Raw genomic sequence first — 7,352 nt, forward strand, 5'->3', positions numbered from 1 at the left:
TCCATAAGTGCCAAGCCTAATAGGACTCTAAAAGAGGATAATAATTGAGTTAGAAGAGTCTTCAATCTGATCTCAAAGCCTTAATTTCGACTTCATAGGAAGATGAGATCAACATGGAAAAGAAGTCAGACTTTCACAAGAATTAGGAAACTGAAAGTTGTCAGAAGCTGCAGCTTGGGAAATAGCCCGCAGGGCAAAGTGGGTCACGTCCAACTTCGGTCCAACCGAATCTAACTTTTCCAGGATTGCTTCTAGAAAGATTACAGAAAGTTTGACACCAAATAAACATAGGATTCAAATTTCTATCCAGACGAGCATGTAAGCCAATATATAAGGCACAAAAATCTCAGTTTACATCATCTAGGAAATTTAGTGTTTGCATCTTAGATCTAGAATTAAGAGAGAAGAAAGTTCAGACCTTTTCACAATTAATAGCTATAAAGATTATTCCTTTTCATATTGTGTTTATAGCATAGTATGAGGGGCTAATCTCCCTTCTCATGGGAGGGGAGATGAAGCCTTTTTCGTATGTTTTAGTTTAGTTCTTCTTCTATCATGTTTTAGTTTAAATTCCTCATTGAGTTTCTTCTTATTCGTCCATTGATCTAACGCTCCTGTGGAGATTAGGAGGTCTTAGGGTAATTCAAGATTGTGTAGAGCCAAATACCACAAACCCTAGATTCTTTTCTTCTAGTTTTTAGTGTTCTAGTGTGATGATTGGATTCTTTATGGCACCTCAATTAGTTGTATGGTTAATGCCACATGTGGATTTTCCATGACACCTAGAGTTGTATATTGAATGCCACTTAAAGCACAATTTGGTTAGATAGAAGATATCATAGGAGATTGAATAAGTATTTGATGGAAAGATAGAAAGCACGTTGAAAGCCACATATTATCATCATGGTTGTGAGCATAAGGTTTGTAGGTATGGTGAGTTTCTATTGGTGATTTATATTAAGCATGATAGGTAGATCTATTAGACTAATTCTATGATTTTGGTGGATTCATCTCTCCTAAGATATTCTCCTTCTTGATTCATATTTATATATTTAATTTAGTTTATTTTATGCATAGCTTAAATCTCAAATCAAATCAACTATATATTAATTATTACTTAGCCACATCTTTTACTTGCATCCATTAGAGTAATTTAGATTAGGAATTTCTATTATCATCACTTAGTTATTTAGAGTAGGATTGATACCTTGGTAGCCACTATACTAATCAATATTTAATAGACTAAGTAAGATTTGCAAAAGATACGTAACACAAACAACGACATACAAATAATTACGTGTTGCGTGCTTTTTCAATGGCGCCGCTGCCTGCTCTAAATTGATTAGGTGATAGAATATTTAGTTTAGATTACTTTAAGTTAGGAATTCATATAGTATAAATTTCATATTTAGCATAATTAGATTAGTTTAGCATAATTCAATTAGATTTGCATAGTAGAAAGTATTTTCATAAAGTTTAGTGTTTGTTTAACAGAAAAGAACAGTGCAGAAAACGTATTTTTAAATTTCAAAAAATTTTGAAATTTTACAGAGTTGATCTGTACAGTATTGGTAATTTATTGAAATTTTTTCGAATTTTTAGTACTTGTCTTACCTGGGTAACTAACATCGTCTTTGCAGTACCCCGTTTTCAGTTTTCAGGACGCAAGCATCTGTAAAAACAGTCGAGCAGAGTTATTTGAACAATATCAAAAATTCTAAAGTTTTTACAGGAGGAACCTCGACACGTCCGGAGCTTCCAGTAAAAATTTGAGTAATTTTTAACCTGTTTTGACCACTTAACTAGTTGCTTGTTTTCAGTGTGTTTCTGCAGCTTTTCAGGACCAAGGTCTCTGGAAGAACAGTCAAGAAGAAGGATCTATAAATTTCCAAATAATCCAAACATTTTACAAGATCATCCCTGACACGTCAGGAGACTCCAGTAAAAATTTCGTGATTTTTAGTGCTCTTTTACATATTTATTTAATCGATTGTTTACAGTGTGTGCAGAAAACTTCTCACTGGACTCTGCAGGATTGAACAGTAAAGAAGAGGGACTTACCAAGCTCCGATTGCTTTGAAATTTTACAGGCTACTTTCTGGATGTATCAGGTAGCTTCTATAAAAATTTCAAAATTTTTGGACTTGTTTTGCTTGCTGTAACAGTAAGTGCTTCTCTTCCACCGTGAATCCCTTGTTAGCGGTTTCATAATTAGCATTAATAGTTAGCATCATATAGTTTGATAATATAATTTAGTTAATTAAGTGCATATTAGATTATTTTACATAGCTTTATTATCTAGTGCATGAAAACTTGGTTTCGTGATTCACCTAAAGCGTTTAATCAAGAGCTAATTCTTGTAACAATCTTCCAATTCGGTTTTGGAGGAGACCACACCATCAAACTCAGGATCTGATTCTGATTCTGAAACACACACACCACTAGTAGACTTAGAAGATACACCAGAGAGAGTACCATTAGCCGCCATGGCTGATCAAAGAACTCTTAGCACCTTGTTTCAACCTATCGCAGTTTAACCACTGAACTGCATAGTGATGCCCGACAATAACAATAACTATGAGATTAAGCCCACTATTCTTAATATGTTGCCAAGATATTATGGCAAAACAAATGAAGAACCATATAATCATCCGAGTAAATTCTTGAGCATATTAAGTACTTTTTAAAGCACCTTATCTTTCCCACGAAGAGACTAGATTAAGGTTGTTCCCATTGACTTTTAAGGATGCCGGACTACGTTGGTACAGATCCCTACCCTCTAATTCTATAACTACTTGGGACCAACTACCACAAAAGTTTATGAAACAATATTACCCTTTACGTAAAACTGAAGCCATGCAATTGGCTATTTCAACCTTCAAAGGAAAACCAAATGAAGAGTTTCATACAACATGGGATAGATTTAATGATTTACTTGTTCGCTGTCCACATCATGGTTTTGACATACTTAATATCGTACATTACTTTATAAAAGGTCTTTCACCTATGAACTGTCAGTTAATTGAATCAATGAATGGAGGAAGATTTACTAGTCTTACTCCTGATGAAGCATACACTTTTTTGCAAAACTTTTCTGAGAGTTCTAAGGATTGGGCCAATAGTAGTGACCATGAGGACATGGCACGGGTAGATGGGGGGATGAGTTTTAGTAAACCAGGTATGTATGAGGTTAAAAACGAACTCAATGAGAAACTTGAAGGTGCCATTGCTAGTTTAACCACAGGAATTGAAAACTTAAACAAGAAATTTGATTCATTCACTTTAAACCCTCCAAAGAATAATCAACCTCAACAAGCAATGAGTGTCAATCAATTTTGTGAAAATTGCCTTACTACAGATCATGACACCTCAGTTTGCTCTATGTTTGTTGCTCAAGGTACTGATGATGTTTGCACTTTTAATACATTCAAAAGACATGGTTATCAAAATAATTTTAGTAATAACAACAACTATAACCCAGATCTTAGAAATAACTCAAACAATTCATGGAGACAGAATATGCCTCCACAACAAAACCAATATGGTTTTCAAGGTAATCAAGGAACAATAGGCAACAATAGATGAATAATAGAGGCGCAGTAATACCTTCTCCACAGTATTACCCACAACAACAACAACAAACAAACATGAACAGAGAATTAGCCATAGCTCCTATGGCTAATTACCAAACCCAACCCAACACCACAGATGAAATCATGAAAGCTTTAGCCACCAAAACCGAGAATGAATTCAAAAGAATTGACAAAAAAATTGATATTATGGCTCAACAAATAACTCAACAGATGAGCTAACAATTCAATCAAATACTAGCTAGTCTAGCAGACACTACACCATAACAGGCTATTTGCAACGTCAAAAAAGCGTTGCGAATAATTTTCGCAACGTTTTTTAAGCGTTACAAATATGGCGTGGGTAAAGTGTTGGAAATTTTTGCAACGGTTAATAAGCGTTGCAAATATAAATTTCCAACGCTTTTTAAGCGTTGCAATAATGATTTGCAACACTTTTTATAACTATTTTGTACACAAATTTAAAATATTTTGCAGTTTTTTTATTTCACAAACGCTTTTTAAGCGTTGGTAATTTGTAACGGTTTTTAACCGTTGCAAAGTTGTTAGTTAATTTTTAAAAAAATTAATTTAAAAATCATTTGTAACGGTTATGAACCGTTGCTGATGGGTGGGTTGCTGATAAAAAAAAATAATTTCTCATATTTTGTAGCGACTAGCTAAACCTACAAAAAGATGCCCCCTATTGCACCATATACATAAATCATAAATTCTTATTTAAGCTAAATTTATCCTATATACAATACATTTTCATATTATTTTACAAATAAACCATAATATATATGGGAAAAAAACTGATAAAGTACAAAACTAATCCAACCATATACATTCACAACTTTGAGCGATTTTCTAAACCTCACAAACTTATTGTTGAACTATCACCATAAAAAAAAGTTTTCATACTATATGATCCTAAACAAGAGATAACGACTTGCGTTTGTGGAAAACCCTACGCCCATTTACTTCCACAAATGCTCCAAAAGAGATCCTAGCATTAAAATAAAATAGTTGACCAAGAAAAAATCATGAAGCAGGCAATAAGAGGATCAAGACCAATTCAAACGCTAAATACTGATAATCTAAGGTATAGTGGATTGAGCTTAACAATAAAAAAAGACTAGGGATTCTCACCTCTGCATCAAAACCCAAATGGAGATTCATGAAAGATTCATATTATCAAGCACGAACTTATCTCTTAGCAGCAAACGACATTGTTTGCCTGAATGCATGAAAATGCACTTTCACACCCCTACAAACAAACAAGTAAAGTTTTAGCTTAACAACAACACCAATAAGCAAACAATAACATTTCATTAATTACCTTGACGGCAATGTAGTGAAATCCATTTCCCACTAAATCTTTAGCAAAATTGAACCACTCTTGATATGAAACTTGAAGTCAATTCTCATCCACAGATTTTCTCTCTAAGAATCAATGCCTCATATCTTAATGCCAAACAACTCTGCCAAAGTCAACGAAATTAATACAAATCTATTCAAGAAACTAGTAACGCCAAAGAAAGAAAGATAATTATTACTATTATTACTACTACTACTAATAATATTACATTTGTAGAACTTTTGGCACTGGTTTCCATGAATGGAATTCCAATTTCATCAGCAAAAGCCTAAACACGTATAAGAATAGATGTCAGAAGAGTAGTTAAAATTTAATTACTATCTCCACTGCAATACATATTGTCTTTAATTATACACAGAGGAGAAAAATATTTAAGTTGAAGCCTCTAACCTCTCAAAAGCGGGCAATAACTGAAACAATGATCCATTCTTTCTTTGTTAAACCCCAAGATCAAATCAACCCAAATGAAGCCCAGTATATCAGTTGCAAACTAAGCACGTACACTCAATGTGCGATAATTCCATAGATAACAATCATAACATGTGGCAAATGATATCTGGTGAAGTTAAAAATAAGGTTTAGTGAACTCCTTGTTAAAATGCAATTACCTTCAAGTGACACTTGGCATGGAATTCCGATAATCAGATGCCCTTGGGATACCTTTTGATTGTTGCACCTACATACAAATAAATTACAATCAGACATAAGAAAGTTCTTCTAGGAATAAAATGAAATAAAATTCATTTCAATCTTATTAGTAGTATTTAAGTAGATATATATCCAACCAAACAAATTTTAATTACTTTTAAATATCATTATTCTACTGAATATCAATTCGTTTGCATAGACTTCGGATCACTGCACATACTAAGAAACAAACTACATAACAACCCCATTTTAGAATTAACCGACTACAACTATTTCATTTCAAAATAGTATCAATAAGGAAACTCCGTTTCGTGGACTATAATATAATAATCCCATTTTTATAAACATTTACAAACCACAGAACACAGATCCGTCAATATAAACAAGCATTAGAGGCTAGAACAGGAAAGCAAACCTTCAAATGAGCAGCAGCTTTGTCCTTGGTGGTAAACACACGATCGATTCAACAACATATTCAAGCTCCGATTATCGCCCATGGAATCTCATCTTTTATGATAAAGCCATCTCTATTCAGATTATTTAGTGTGTGGGGAAAGAATATTAGCATTCAAAAGAAAAAAGAAAGAGAAAAGGATATCACGGACCAAACTCAGTGCGGTTTTTTTGAGAATCACGACAACAAGCTTCAAAACAAGAAGAAAACACTTAGGAATAAAGCTCGACATGCTTTTTTCTATCTCTAAGAATAAAGTTTTTACTTAACTATGGAAAATAAGATTTATAATCGACGAGGAAAGCCAAGTATGAAAAGAATATGCTACACACAAGCGTATAGATAGCTATGTCCAAATACAAGACTTAGGTTTGTTGGATGGTGGCGTTTTCTAAGGATTCACCCTTTATTTCATTTTCTAAGTATTAAAACAGAAATTCCTTAAGAAATTTGACAATACTAGACCAAACCCAAAGAATCGGCTTTTGTTTACCATCACAGGAAGTGACTCAATAACATGGTGAGAATATATAAACACCGGAGCTAACAATGTAAAACACCATTAAATTGCTCCTAGTAATAGGACTTGAAACTAAGTCATGGTGATATCACAAATAGTTTCATCTAGCTTAGAGGGATCGGATAGTAACCTAAGGTGCCATACCTATTCGGGCAGTTTGGGTGAAAAAACAAGTGTATAAATTAATTAAATTTACAAGGCAATGTATACTTAGATAAGCTACTACTAGAATTTTCCATGCAAATTTTCTTATTTGTCACAATCAACACCTTTATTATAAAATTGAATTATGTCTGACTAATCATTCATGTTAAAGAAAAGAACACATATGTGCATGATAACATGAGAGACAAAATCGGTTGACCAAGTCCAAATGTCCATCCACCACAAACATTGAGATGAATAATCAATAAACACAAACAAGTCTCCAAACTAAAAAAAACACACACACGAATATCGTAGAAGTGTGGTCCATATCTATGCTTTGGCTTTACATAAACCCAAACACGTACACCATGTTCTTTCTAATTAACCTGCTGCATGTGTCTTTGACCAAAAATATTTACCCCTGCATGTGCTATGAAAAACCATAACACATATTCTTCTTAGAGACCTCCGGAAGGCCGGAGCGAAGGTAGTGCAATGACAAAATAACTTGAAACTTGTTGTGTATAGCATAATTCACATGACAAAGAAATGGAATAGTCCTTATACCATATATATACGCTATAATAAAGAATGAGATCTTAACAAATAGCTACAAATGAGAAACTTTCAAAA

General features: G+C 33.5%; 1 long non-coding RNA gene across 1 annotated transcript; it reads right to left on the reverse strand.

Annotated features, from left to right (window-relative positions):
* Positions 1–4,337: 4,337 nt before the first annotated feature.
* On the reverse strand, positions 4,338–6,076 carry LOC147525096 (uncharacterized). Its single transcript, XR_015197737.1, has 7 exons — positions 6,014–6,076; positions 5,559–5,626; positions 5,341–5,440; positions 5,159–5,218; positions 4,912–5,053; positions 4,722–4,839; positions 4,338–4,578 (listed from the first exon to the last, which is right to left on the reverse strand). It is a non-coding gene; the product is annotated as an uncharacterized LOC147525096 (long non-coding RNA).
* Between the last annotated feature and the right edge of the window lie 1,276 nt (positions 6,077–7,352).

Source organism: Coptis chinensis, chromosome 1 (assembly GCF_015680905.1).
Source record: "Coptis chinensis isolate HL-2020 chromosome 1, ASM1568090v1, whole genome shotgun sequence".
Lineage (NCBI taxonomy): Eukaryota > Viridiplantae > Streptophyta > Magnoliopsida > Ranunculales > Ranunculaceae > Coptis > Coptis chinensis.